Here is a 14,689-nt window from a genome sequence, read left to right on the forward strand (position 1 = left end):
AGCAGATTTGACCACACTGTTCCTGCTGTTCCCTCAGTTACTAGGCTCTTCCAGGTCTGCATTCTTCTTGCTCACACTCTCCCCCTTCTCGTCCCACCCTCCCCTCCCCACCCAGAGTTTCTTTTCTTCCTCTTCCACATCCATCAGTCTGGCAAACACCATCTCTTAATACTCTTGTACGACTCAGATCTAGTGTCACCTCTTCCATGAGGCCTTCCCTGACTCCCTCCCCCAGGAAGAGCTGATTGCCCCCTCCTGGAATCCTCCACTGGGCTATGTGGAGCCACTCCCTATGCAGGTATCTCATCACAATCTCTGAAACATGAGGCCCATGGACATGCAACGTGGATGGTGCTGTCTGTTAGGTCTGGGACAATGTCCTCTCACCTCAGTATACCGTGCAGGTAGCACAGTGCTTAATTCCAGGCTGTTAAAAAGCTTGTGGGTGCACGCTAAGTCGCTTCAGTTGTGTCTGACTCTTTGCAACCCTATGGACTGTGGCCTGCCAGGCTCCTCTGTCCATGGGGATTCTCCAGGCAAGAATACTGGAATGGGTTGCCATGCCCTCCTCCAGGGGAATCTTCCCAACCCAGGGACTGAACCCGTGACTCTTGAAGTTCGGGACTTGGCAGGCGGGTTCTTTACTGCTAGCGTGCCACCTGAGAAGCCTCATTAAAATCACAGTAGATGCTTAAACGATTGGTGTTAGTATGCAGAATTAATGCACAAATAAACTGTTTCAGTGACACCCTTGGCATCTGGTAAAAAGGTAAGCTTCTAGGCACTGAAGCAGGGCCTTTGCCCTCACTGAGGAGGTTTCAGTGTCAGCTCCAGTGGTTGCTTCTGCAGGTGGCACCTCTTGAAGGCAGGGGTGGTTATTTGTAGAAGCTCTTCATAAATACTTAAATGACCCCAGGTGATACAGTGTTGAGACCAGATGTGGAGTTAGGAGAAGTTAGGTTTCCACAGGTAATTATTAAGCTCCATAGCTGTGGGACTTCAGATTTCTGTTTCCTCAAAAATGAGGAGACTGAGCGAGCCACTCCCTAAGGCCCAGGAACTGCTAGCTCAGTCCCCTTCATCTGAATCTTGGTGTGGCCATTTCACTCCAGGGGCCCGAGCCCCCTCCTGAAGTCCAGCTGCTCAGCAGGCCTACCCGTTGGCAGGTGGCAGAGAACACAGACAGACGTCCTTTGCTGTCTCAGTCACCTGGGATTTCCTGTTTGAAAGGTAGAAAGCCGTGGGAAAGCCTAGTCTTAACAGTCCCTGAGTGTCCAGAGGCAAGAGCTACGTGTTATGGTTCTCCAGATGGTATTTTCCCCCCCAGTTCCAAATGGACAATACCAGTTCCCCTGGTATTGTTTCCCGGGGCTAACCGGGCTTGCTTACCTGACGCAAACAAGTCTGGCCTGCCCCTCTCCATCCCCGGATCAGGTCGGATGGGCGGACAGAAGGGCAGAGCTGTCAGAGGGAGGTCCCAGTGTGAAGTCCACTAGCTTGCTTGGGCATTAGTTTCCCCGGAGGTAAGGGATGGCGTGAGGGGGCGTCGGTCAGTTTCCTCCCTCTCTTCCCTGCAGCCCCAACAAAAGGGCAAGGGCCAGACACGAGGGCTGGCGTGGGGGAGGCGGAGGTTACACCGAGGCGGAGGTGCAAATGGCCGGGGGCGGGGCCTTATTTGCATGGACGGCGTTCGGCCGCCAATCGGTACGGGAGGAGCGACAGCCCGCGCGGCTTTTGGGGGCGGACTGACAGCCCCAGGGCCCTATGGGAGGCGGGTCCTGCGGCCCGCGGGGGCGGGACTGCGCCGGGCTCTGCCCGGGGGGATTCGGGCCGCTTCGCGGGCGCTGCCAGTCTCCGGCGGCGGCGTCCGGCGCGCGGGCGGCCTGCTGGGCGGGCTGAGGAGCCGGCGGCGCGTGGCTGAGGCAGAGCGACAGAGCGGGCGAGCCGCCACGGCGACAGGTACCGGCGCCATGGCCACGGGGGGATGAGGCGGGGTGGCCGCCCGGCCCCGGGAGCCGCGTTCCCTCCTTTGCGGTCCTGCCGCCGCCGCGCCGGGAACTGCGCTGTGAGGCCGGCGGGGCCGGGACGCCTCGGAGCGGGCGCGCTGGAGGCGCCCAGGCTCCCCCGCGGGAATCCTCTGCGTCCCGCCGGGCGAGCGGGGCCGGGGCTCCCTTCCCCTCTGGGAGGCGCGGAGCCGGGCGGCCGCGGGAGCGGCTCCCTGCCCCTTCCGCGCTCTCCCTCCTGGAGGCGAGGCCGGTCGCGCCCGGCTGGTCCTCACTCGGCTTTTCTTTTTTTTTGGTTTCCCGCCCTGGGTAACAGGTCCCGGCTCCGGCTCTCGTTTCGGCGGCCTCCGACTCGTCCGCAGCCAGGCGGCCCGTGAGCCGCCGCCGCGAGCGGGAGAGAAACTTCGCTCTCCCGGGCCCGGGCGGCGGGAGAAGTGGGCCCGCGGAGAGCCGTGCGCCGGGACGCATCACGGGCGCAATGGAGCCTCGCTCACCTGGCGGGCCCGCAGAGGGAGGGATAACGGAGCGTCCCGCCGCAGCCGCGGTCCCCGGCTTTCGGTCTGCGCTCCCGGGGCGGTGGGTGTGGATATGCGCGTTCGCCGCCTTTCACCTGCCGCCCCGGGAGGGGGACCAGTGACTGGGAATACGGCCTCCCCGCGACTGCAGGTAGAGGGGACCGGGGCAGCGCCGTTCCAACAGGTGATTATCCCAAGTGTCAGGTGAGAGCCACTGAAAAGTTGTTTCAGGGTTCGGTAATTCAGTTCACTCCGGAGGCTTTGTAACGCCTTCTCCCATGTGATTTTTTTTTTTTTTTTTTAAGGTGTGCTGACTGCAGTATAGGAGTGAAAAACCAGTATTGATTGGGGTGGGTGGGGAAGGTGGGAAGTGTCGCCAGCGTGTAGATTGCCTTTTTTCCATTGACTTGGCCGGGAGGAACATCTTAGTTTAAAAATCGGTTTCTGCAGTGGTGGTGAAAGCATGCATAGTAAGGTACAAGTTGTAAATGGAGAATGCAGAGCTCGAGATATCCTTCGCTGTGGTTCAGGACAGAGTGTACAACGTTTGGCCGCCATTCAGTAAATTCTGCATGAAGCAGTTTGAGCTCGTGGTTTTGGATTTACTTTACAAGAGTGGAATAAGGCTTAGCTTTGAATGGGAGCTTTCTTTGCCTCTCTGAGGGCACACAGGAGTGTTTATTTTCATTGTCTTCTCGTTTTGTTAGATTGTAGACAAGAGAAAAGTTAAGGCATATTTTGGTTCAGTATTTTTAATAGTCTGTGGGAATTCTCCTTCACCCATTCCCCCCACCCCGGCCCTCCCCCCGGCCCCGCATAAGAGTTTTTATTTTAAAATTCGAGGGTAGAATTGAAAAGCTTCTTATTTTTGTGGGAAGTTTTTATGTTATACTTTCACTTATTTTCTGTTTCTCTCTCTACCAGCTGACCTCACTTAAAATCTACAGTTATGACCCTGACCAATTTAGGGCATCTATTAAAAAAAAAGGTTTAAAAATAATATATAATTATTTTAAAATTTATTTTAAAATAATATTACGAAGGTTACTGATAACATTCATTTGTGAGGAACAGTTGATTTTGATAACTCAGATTTTTCTTCTTATGTGTCTTTTTTTAAATGTGCTGGATATGATTTGAATAAAATGTAAGTAACTTAAGGACAGTTACAGTTTTGATTTAATTATGTTACTTTATTAGTGTTTCATTGAATGGTGATTTTAGTCACATCGTTAATTAGTAACACCTTTGAAAGGTGCACTCTAACCAATAGGCTAGTTGTGACTGTTCAGGATTTTTTTAAAAAATCAGAGGTTTTTATAAATTTTTTTTTTATTTCTGTAAAACAACAGGCTTATCTGCTGTGAGTTCTTTGTCTTTCAAACATGAACATTTTGAAATATTGGATTAGGCTACTAGTGAAGTCTTCAATTTTCTGTTTATTCTTGCATTGGAAAAAGAACATATTTCAGTTGTTTTGTTTCCTAAAGTCTTCTTAGCTTAGAACAATCAGTCTAGAGAAGGAAGAACATCCTCTTTCTATAGCTGTAGAAGTTGTTACTGCTGAAAGCTGAGTTGGCTTTTCAGTGCTTAGCGAAGGTAGATTGAGCAGTGACTTGTGCAGAGTGGGTTTTATTTTGTATAAGTAGTTCTGAGGAATCTTATGAGACTAGGGTTACGGGTGATCTATATAATTGTTGTTTAAAGTGTATAGGAGTATATTAGTCTAACTACTGTGTATTATTAAAAGTTTTATAGTTTTTATCTTGTAATGATGCTTAAATGTACCACATACCATAAATTAAAGCCATATTTCATAGTTTCATTTACAAAAGCATGTTTTGGGAACTTTAACTGTAAAAGTGCCTTTTAATTAAAATAACTGTTTTCAAATTCAGTTTTTTTCATGTTTTAATTACTGATTTTTGTACACTTTTAACTTGCGGTAGACCGTATCATAAAACGGTCAACCACATTATAGTTTCAAAATTAAGTTGAATTCTTATATCTACATAGTAAATGTTGGGAGTATTTTTAAGTCACTTACCCTCAGGTATGGCTCCTTTTGAATTTGGAGGTGGGCAAATATTTTTGATTAAACCAAGCTATAGAAAAACAGGGACACATGTGAAACAAGCTACGTTTGAGGCTAAATCACATGATACTGTTAGATAGTAATACTTCTTTATTTAACAGTAAAATGCATGCTGTATCTGTTACTAAGAATATTTTCTGTAGGCCTTTAATATAATTTTTCAGAATTCTTAACAAAGAATATATTGTACATATTTTTACACACTGAATTCTGTACTTATTTTATGCTGAAGTTAAATATTTTATACTTTTTATAATTCTGAAACTATTTGAACTTTCTAACGTAGCCGATTAGTAATTAGATTTTTTTCATTATTTTACATTCTGAATTTTTTTTACAGTGCATTTTTAACTTCTGATGTTATGTCAGGAAAATTGAAAGTTTAAGGAAAATTAAATTTACACTCACTCGAGACCAGGTGGAAGTAGGTAGGTAAATCATATAACTATTGATTTAAAAACAGTAGCCACTTAAGTGTGGAGATTTTTTTGTTTTTTGCAAAAAGATGCTTATTTATTGTGTAAAAGATAGTTCTGCCAAATGATACAGGTTAAAGTAATTTATAGCAGGACCTTGTGGACGTAACTAACAAGTTCCTAAGGATATTTCAATAGTATTTGAAACACTAAAATTCAAGCACTCAAAATTATTTACCTCATTTTTGTCATGATGAGACTTGACCTGCATTCAGTTGAAACTCAAACATGTAAGGCTATAATCCTTAAATGGGGCAAATTGGTTTTACCCTTATTTTAGTGTTCTAGTCTTTTGGAAAACAGCTAGTTAATAAGAGTGAAGGACCACCAGAGGGAGTATGGGGTCTACACATTTGATTTAACCTATTTTCTACTCTTGGTCTGGAAGAGAAACATTTTAAAAAACAGAAATAAAATTTTAGTTCTCTAAAACAGTCAGGCAAAAAGATATTGAAAGTTGGGAATTGTAGCTCTTTGAAACTGCTGTCATTTTTGTAACAATTAAGGTGTTTTTTTTTTCTTTTTAGAAAAAAGTACAGCTACTAGAAAAATAAAAATTATGTATTTTCAGAGTGAAATAATGGGTTTTAAAGTAAACAGTTCCACATCTGTGAAAGTTAGGGAACATCCAAATGCTAAGAATGTTTTTTAAGATTAAAAATACAGTCCATTTGAGTTGTATGGTCTTGAAATTGCTCATTTTTTGAAAGGAGGAATAAAAGATGGAGAAAGATCAAAGACTAGAAGGGGTTTTTTCCCTTTTGTAGTTTGCAGACCTTTGCTGAAGCAGGCGATGGTGAATTTTTGGAACCATTTGTAGTGTTCGGTTTGCAGTCTTGGCAGTTTGTGTGTGATGTTGAATGAAGAGCCACTCCTGGTCCCCTGAATGAGCATCGGATTATCAAAGACAGGGTTGGCGATTTCAGATTGGTCTCATCAAAAATCAGATTTGTGTGTATGTTTCTCAATGTTCCTGTCTCTGGAAATTAAAGATCCTTCTAGCTGCTGAAAATTACACAAGGAATTTGAAGGTCAGAATGTCTCTGTCACAGACAGTGCTGCAGTAAGTTGCTTTTTGGAATGGAGGTCTTTTTCTGAATAAGGATGAAATGGTCTTTATTCATGTAAATATTAACCAATGGAATTATTTCCATGTTTAACTTTTTAAAAAAGCAAGACAATAAAATAAAATCTTGTAATCTTAACATATTTTGGATTTTACCCCCTAGCATAAAAAATTACTTCATTATGGATGGTCATATTTAATGTTATGAAATTCTATTTGGAAAGGGGATTTGTTGTGAGAAGATGGTATTTCATTGATGTGAAATAGAGTAACTTACATGGAGAGAAATTTGTTTCTTTTTTGAATTATACTTAGGTTAAAATATATTTATTAAGAAGAATTGAAATGTCATCTAAATGTATTTTCATTGTGAACTTTATAAGTTTATTTAATATATCTTTGGGATTATTCCTAGGTAGACCTCTCAGAGTCCATTTGTGTACACACACACACATAAATACATACACACAGGTAGGTAGATAAATATCTGTACTATATGTATTTGCATTATATATGTAACTGGATATGTTTACTATATGTATACATATAAATCATCTATATGACTTCACAGGCTTATTTATATGTGAATTCTTTTTTTTCAAATGAAATCTTGCTTCATCAAGAGGAACAAAGTAACATGTCCACACAGAAACTGATAAAAATGTTCATAGAATCTTTCTTCACAGTAATAATAATAATGATTCATACAATGACATAGAAGAATCTCAAATATTATTCAGAGCAAGAGAAACGAAACAAGTATGTATTGTTAGATGCCATTTATAAAAAAATACAAGAACAGACAAAACTTAGGTATGGTGTTAGAAATGAAAGCAGTTTCTGGGTAAAGGCTGTGGATAACTGGAAAGAGACAAAGGGGAACATTTTCTGTAAAGAAACTCTTCAGTTTTCAAAAAATTAATTAATTTGACTTTGCTGGGTCTTTGTTGGTGACATGTAGGATCTAGTTCCCTCACCAGGGATCAAACCCCGGCCCCCCTGCATTGGGAGAGTGGAGTCTTAGCCGTTGGACCACCACGGACGTCCCAAAAGGGAACTTTTTAGGGTGATAGAAATATTCTATAGCTTGGTTTGGGATTCAAGTGATGAAATTCAAGTATATGCTTTCAGGGTAATTTTTAATTTTCATATATTTTTAACTTACAGAACAGTTTCAAAACCAGTACACGGAACTTCCAGATTCATCAATTGGTGGTGTATACATTTATTCAAATTTACCAAGCCGAATACTTAAGATCCGTGCATTTTATGGTATGTAACTTTTACTTTCTTGAGGAAAAAAGCTGTAAAAATTTGTTAAAAATGAGGAGAATGAGTTTGTTATCTGAAAAAAGTGAAATACCTCAATTTGAAATATGAAAGCAGTGCTTTGATAATAATGTAGAAAAAGAGAATTACTGACATGTCTTTTGTCTCTATGTAAATGTATCTGTGCTGCTTCTCTCTGAAGTCTCATGACAGCATATTTCTGTTATAAGAAACAGAATCCTGAAAATGATTCAAGGCACAACTGCCAGCAAGGAAACTGGTTTATTTTGTTATGCTATGTAAGTCACCTAGGGAATGAGACTGCTGCCTAGTGATAGCGTCCTGGGAGTTAAAGGTACTGATAATTCCCACTAAGCGAGTTGCACATCTTCAGTGTGCTAGGTTTTTCTCAAACATGTGCAATCTTTACTGTCCTAGAATTCACCAAAGAAGAGGGAAACAAATTTGGTTGTCTTTTTTGGGTGGTATTTATAATAGGGAGGAAGGAGTGGTGCTTACAAACCATATAAACTAATCTTGGTAATAGGTAAGTGGTAAATCTAAGTGGTGAATTTGGTGCTCTCTATTAGTTTTAGTGCTGCCATAGAGTGATTTGATTTCAGTTAAACTTATTTAAGTCATATCTTAAAATATGTCAGTTGTTAAGACATTCAACTTTTTTTTCTTGACTTGCTATTTTATATAAGCTTAAATGTGTGTTCTTCACAATTTAGGATTGGGCATTATTTATGGATATTCACTTTTCATCCTTTTTTTTTTTTGCATCTACTTAAGAAATTTGTTTGGTTATTTGCTAGAGTGGAAGATGATTTGAAGTAACAGGAGAACTAACCAATAGGCTCAACAAATTAATCACTGATGACTGGGGATAAACACTTATGTTGCCTTTACTAACCAGAACTGTACATATATATTGTCTGTAAATTTTTTCTTTAACAAATGTTAAGTTCTTTGATGAGAAAAATGACAAATGTCGAACTTGGCCAACATGGGTAATAGGACTGACTTCTTCATTTAGTGAACACGCTCATGTTCCTCTGAAATGGCTGGGCCTTTTCTCCCTTTTATAGACACTAAATTTCACTGGTCTGTTGAGCATGCATTAAACATTATTTGAAAAGTTTTAAGAATTTTGTTTTGAGTTGTCAAGCCTTAACTGCAGATAGAACTTTAAAAATACTTATAGGTAGCTTTTCTTTTAGATTTTTTATTATGAAAATTTTGAACATACACAGAACTGGAGACACCAGTATAATGAACATCTGTATACCTATTCTCCAGATTTATTATAATTATCAACAGTTCAGTTAAAGTGCTTTCAAAACTGTTACATTCTCACAAATATTGTAAAGCAGTAGTATTAGTATACCAGATTTTTCTTTTCCCCCCAAATTTTGTTGTACACTGCTGAAAAGCAGTGTGTTTTAGTTCAGAGACTTAGCTTTAGACGATCAGTAATTCTGAAACCATTCTTATTCTTAGTTCCTTTCTGTCAGTTCATAGCCTGGAAAAGAAAGAAATTTTTAGCTTTTCCTTTATAGTAAAGTAGTCCAAATACTCTATAGAATGAAATACTATTCATCTGAAAAGTTAGATTATCTTCAAAATGTAGTGTCTGAGGAATGCTTTTGTTTAAATGTTTTGGCTATTATTTTTTCTTTCTCTAAAAACTAAGTCATTGCTGAGCTTTTTTAGGCTCCAAATCTACATCTTTTTGAGGCCTTCCAAATCTGAGGCCCAAATTTTCACCTATGTCTTGAAACTAAATATGTTTAAATACCATCTCTGTAGCAACTGCGCACCAACACCCCCTCCGTCCACCCCCAGTCAGAACACTTTCTTGACTTTCCTCTTTAGCTGTTCGTGACACTGTTATTCTTACTGGTCAGTTTTTTTTTTTTTTCCTTACTCTTCCTTTGCTTAAGCTCAGTGAGTCACTAAATCACTTTGTTTCTAAATTTATGCTTTTTTGTCCTTTTCATTTCCTAATTGTCCTAATTTGGGTAACATGTTAGCAGGAAGTTATCCTTAATCTATAATGAACTTGATATATATCAAAATTAAGATATATTACTAAAGTAAAATAGAGCATTTTCTTCCCTTTCAGAGAAGACTTCAGTCTTATAATCAAATACATAATTTAAGGCCTAAGAAATCATTATATTTGAACCAAGGTGACGTAGATGATTTCCAAACCACTCAACCTAGTGAATGATGGCCAGCAGGAGTATAGGCAGCAGACTTTCTTAGACCATAGAAATGGCACAAATGAGTTCCTTCTAGCCCAGAATATCTGCAGATGCTTTGAAGTGGGAGAGATACTGAGTGTACATTACACATTTTCAGGATGTCTTGTGCTTCTGTGGTAAAATTAAGAGATCTGTTGGTTTACCTGAAAACTCTTCTCCTATTCCTTGTGGCAAATTTCCTGTCCAAGATAGTTCTCATCAAAAAGCCATTATGCCAAAAGTGACTTGACACTCTTATCTCATTACTTTCCCTTCTCTTTACAGGCTCCTAGAATTGAGATTTGTCAGAGAGATAGGAACCTGAGGTTAGTTGAGAGGATATAAAATAGAAATGGGAAAGTAAGTGATGTCTCTTGCACTTCACATGAGCAGTAGCCAGCCTCCAGTGGTCTTGCGCCTGAGTCCTTTCCAGATGGATTGTAGCTTATCAACTTGGCTTGCCTTTGGTCAGCTTACGGAGATCTTTCTTCTTTCTGCTCTTCTGGGAATTGTTTGAATTTCCTCCTGGTGGAAATTTTACAAGACGCAATTTTATATTACTGACTCAGGGATAAGAGAATAAAATTTGATACTGTTTTAGATAATCCAGTATATCTGATTATTTTCTTCTGTGGGAAGTAGGAATAACACAGGGGTTCTGAAATGCTTATGCAGAAACTAATGGTTATTAAGAGTGGAAAATGGAGGAGAAAATTACATCATTTACAGGAAGGCTATTATGGTGGGGATAGACATTGGATGAGGAGTATTGCTACATGATCTTGGGCAAGTTACAGTTGTTAGGATAGTGGGATCCTTCTCTATAGAACAGAAACTAGAGGTGAGTCCTAGGGTATGGGGAATGGGGTAGCCTGAAGGGAGAAGGAATGGGATGGAAGAGTTTCCAAGGGTTATTTTGGCTTAAAATATAAGATAAAATCTTCCTGAAGTTTTGGGGATGGCAGCTCTGCCTGTGGTATCAGAATTTGGCCCTGAGGTCCTAGTGCACTGTGAGCAGCTGTGCCCCTTAATTCTGAATGCTTGGTGTTCAGCATAGTGCTGCAGAGTAAGTGAAAGTTGAGTTGAGTTGTTAGGACTGATTTTGTCTTCAGGGTGTTTTTTGGTTGGGTGGAGATTAAGAGTCTGGTTAGATCCTTAGGTAAGACTGTCGCCACCGCTTTGTGATACAGGACAAGATACATAGCTTCTTTCTGAGCCTCAGTTTCCTCATCTGTAATATTGGGAGGTGCATGCAGTGTTAATACCTACCTAAGGGTTGTGAGGTTTAAATGAGACAATACATACAAAGTACTTAGCCCAGAACCAGGCATATGTCTTCAGTAAATATTAAATACAATTATACTTTCATTAATAAGCAGTTTTGTGTTTGGATAATAAGTTCTGTTAGGTTCTAAGTAGTCTTGTTACAGAATAAGTAAGATCCTGTCCTTAGACAAGATAGAACATGTACACAAAAGATAAGTAACAACCCAAGTCCTGTGGTAAGTGACAAATGAGTGGTGTACTTAAGAACTCTGGAGGCAGGAGTAATTACTAAGCAGATGAGAATTTCAGGAAGGTGACAGAACTCCACCTGAGCTTTGTAGGACTAGTCAGCAGGTTAAGGGGATAGGCTCCTTGGAGCCAGACTGCCTGTGTTAGAATCCTGACTCTGCTTCTGTGTAATCTTCAGCAAGTTACTTGACCTCCTTCCTAGGACTGTTGAGAGAATTAAATGAGTTAATACATGCCAAGTGCTTAGAATACTGCCTTAAATGTGGTTAGAAGACCCAGCATAAGCCAAAAAACCCAGAAACAAGCCACGTAGTTAGAGCATGATCAATTATTGTTATACATTGAGAGAAGGGAGAATGCATTTTAGGTAGAACATTGAATGATAACGAAGGGGAGATATCGTAGATTTGTTTGAAATGATGAAGCCAAATGGATTCGAGGGAATAACCTGTGGAAAATAGTGGGGGATTGTGTTGGGGCAGAATTATGTGTGATTAAACCAGGGAGTATGACATCATCTCCATATATTTTGGGGGAACTTGGGAAGATTTTTTGGGTTATTTGTAAAGCATTCTTGTGTGCTATAATAACGTTTCTAAGTCTTGTGTCTCTTGCATTTCTCACTGTCTTTCCTGATTTCAGTATAACTGAAACTGCTATTCATACTAATTTTGACAATGAAGTTCATGATCCTCTACTTTGAACCATTATGGCTCTTTAATCCATTTCTTTTTGTAAACATGTGTTTTGGCTAACTTTCCCTGTTTCTCTCCTTATTCTATTTGTTTACATAATGCTTATTCCTTTTCTTCAAAGTTTAGTGGGTTTCTGCTGTTTTCCTCTCTGCCCTCAAAAATCCCAGTAGAGATCCTAAATCACCAAAGTCACAAAGTAGAAAGGAATAGGGCAAAACGGTGAGGAAAGTGGGGAAATATTCTCTAGTCCAGCAGTCTTATTTTACAGATGAGCACATTGAGGTCCGGAGGAAGTTACGTAAAGATCCACAGCTAATAATGAGCAGCCTATACCTTTCAGAGCTAAACAAGGGCTGTTTTTTTTTTTTTTAAACTGTCGTCCTAGTATGATTCTTAACCATCTGGGTGGGAGTTGGAGTGGTATCATTAATAATATTTCTACTAACAACTATCAGACCCCAAGGTAAGAATAATTTTACTACTAGAAATAATGTGATAATAATTCACTCTATTCTTAATGAGAAGCCCATGATTACACTTCTTAGACTACCATTACTATTTCTTAATGTTTAAAGCCAAACTCCAAAGTCTGCTTTAGAAAGAAAAGGATTTCTTTTATTTTTAAAGTTTTAGATTATAAATGTAATAGTGTTACATAAATAACATTCTCAAAAAAGTGGACATTTTGTTCCTATCATGGTGGAACACAGGTTCTTTTGTAGAGTGATGGATGGGACTCTTAAGGTTAGCATGAAATGTTGGGAACTATTATGCTTTGACCTCACAGCCCCCAAACCTATACTTCCATCGGACGGATGTCTCTAAGCTGACATCTTCTTCAGTCTCTTACATTTTACCATATGCCACACGTAAAGGTGGGAAACTTATTTAAGCACTGTATTCTTCTAGATCGTTTTTCTACCTAGATGTAATCTGACAGACTGTATTTTATAAAGCCCTAATCTTTATATAGTGTCAGGATACTCTAGTTGCTCAATAAATGCTTCCTTCACTTTCTACAGAGCACATAAATTTTTTCTCAGTAATGTCGGTTCCTAATCTCCAAATCACTGTCACACCACTTTTCTGTTCTTAAAATGTCTCATTTTAACTTTGGCAAGATGCTCTTCTTGTGTTTTGAAAACTTGTATGATGTGAAAATACTTTTTTAGTCACTTTAAGCATAATTTTATCATAAAATTATTTCACAGCTGGTAATATTTTCATGTTCTGTATCCTTCCCCAAGATGAAAGAAAGAATTAAGTGTCGTGGGTTACATAAAGATGCCCCAGACCTCTCTGCTCATCCTGCCATATCCCTTTAAAAAAAAAAGGCTTCTAACCAGATTCATTTTTATTGAAATACTTACTTTTCTTTATCATTTTCAAACACTGTGAAGCTGAATTGTATAGTACACAAAGAAGAATCTTTTCCATGTCCTCAGTGCTTTGTATCAGATCCCTTGGTTGTATTGTCTGTGTTTTCGTTTCTTTTTCCTGTCTTCATTTTTCTGAGGATTTTTTTCTCTTATGATCTGCAACTTGTTTTGTATTTAGATGATGATTCTTTATAGCAAATTATAACTTCTGTTTATGCTAATAGGAAAGAGAAATACTTCAAAATTAAATTTTAGATTTTTTTGATAGCTATGTGTGTAAGTTTCTCTTAGCCTCTTTCTTCAAATTATAGGAGTTTGTTTTCGTTTTTAAATTTTTTTATTGTAAACTGTTTGTTTTAAAGAAATTTGTTAAATTATATTTTATGAGTGGTTTCTAGCCTTTGCTTCTAAATTTATATAGTACTAGTACTATATAAATTATATTGTGTATAATTATGTGCACTGGGTATAATACTATATTATGTATGTAATATATAGCATAAATATAGTATATGTTAATATAATTTAGCTTTGGGTCTAAGCTTTCTGATTCTCATATGATGAGAGAGAAAGGAACAATTGGTTTTTGTAACTTTTATATAAATTATTTGGCTGTCTTGCTTATTCCACTTATTATTTTCCATTTTTTATTTGTGGCTTCTGTAAGTGGAGAGCTTTAATATTATACATTCTTATAGACTGTAGTCTTTGTTACAAAATGAATTTATTTCTTTTTTCATTTTTAATATGACTGTTTAGATTTTCTGTTCAACTCATGGTATGTTTTTGTTTAGTTTTTGGTTAGATTTGTCAGTTTGGGTTGTAGTTCATCTTCATATTGTTTTTGTTCATTTTATTAATATCTCCTTTAATAAACTATTTGGTATTACCATGTGCTGAATATTTTTGTGTTTGTGTGTCTATAGCTGCTAAACAAATGTGACTGAGTTTTCCTCTTTCTTTAAGATTCCTAAGTATTTTTATACCTGTTGTCTATTTTGCATCTAAAATGCTGATAACAGTAAATAAAATTTTAGTACAGTTTATGTGAGTTAGTTTTTTATGACATTTATCTAGCTTTGCCAGACCAATTTTGTTAGAAAATTGAAAACATTTAAAAATTAATAATTCTCCTAATCTAGTGTCCCTAATTTAGTAATTTGCTTTGATCCTTGTCATTTTATCAGTCTTTTATTTTGAGAACTCACCAATGACTTTTTAAAAAATGAATCATGAAATGTGTGAAACAACTTTAAAAGGGGAAAGTAAATACACATTTTAGGACCTACATTTTTTGTAAATTGGATTAACAGGTTATTTAGTGATATAAAGGTATATCTTTTAAATTGTTTCTTCTATATTCACTGAAAAGATTTGATATCTTGTAATTAAAAGGCAAGCACTATTAAAAATCAGAATTCAAGCAT

General features: G+C 38.8%; 1 protein-coding gene across 2 annotated transcripts in view; it reads left to right on the forward strand.

Moving 5' to 3' along the window:
- The first annotated feature begins 1,832 nt into the window (after positions 1-1,832).
- Positions 1,833-14,689, forward strand: part of FKBP5 (FKBP prolyl isomerase 5) — a 112,930-nt gene continuing 100,073 nt past the window's right edge. For both annotated transcript variants that reach the window (XM_020886702.2, XM_020886712.2), the window contains exons 1-2: positions 1,833-1,959; positions 7,323-7,427. The gene's annotated coding sequence lies outside the window, so the exon portion shown is untranslated. The remainder of the gene's footprint in view (positions 1,960-7,322; positions 7,428-14,689) is intronic.

The sequence above is a fragment of the Odocoileus virginianus genome, chromosome 27, assembly GCF_023699985.2.
Source record: "Odocoileus virginianus isolate 20LAN1187 ecotype Illinois chromosome 27, Ovbor_1.2, whole genome shotgun sequence".
Taxonomy (NCBI): Eukaryota; Metazoa; Chordata; class Mammalia; order Artiodactyla; family Cervidae; genus Odocoileus; species Odocoileus virginianus.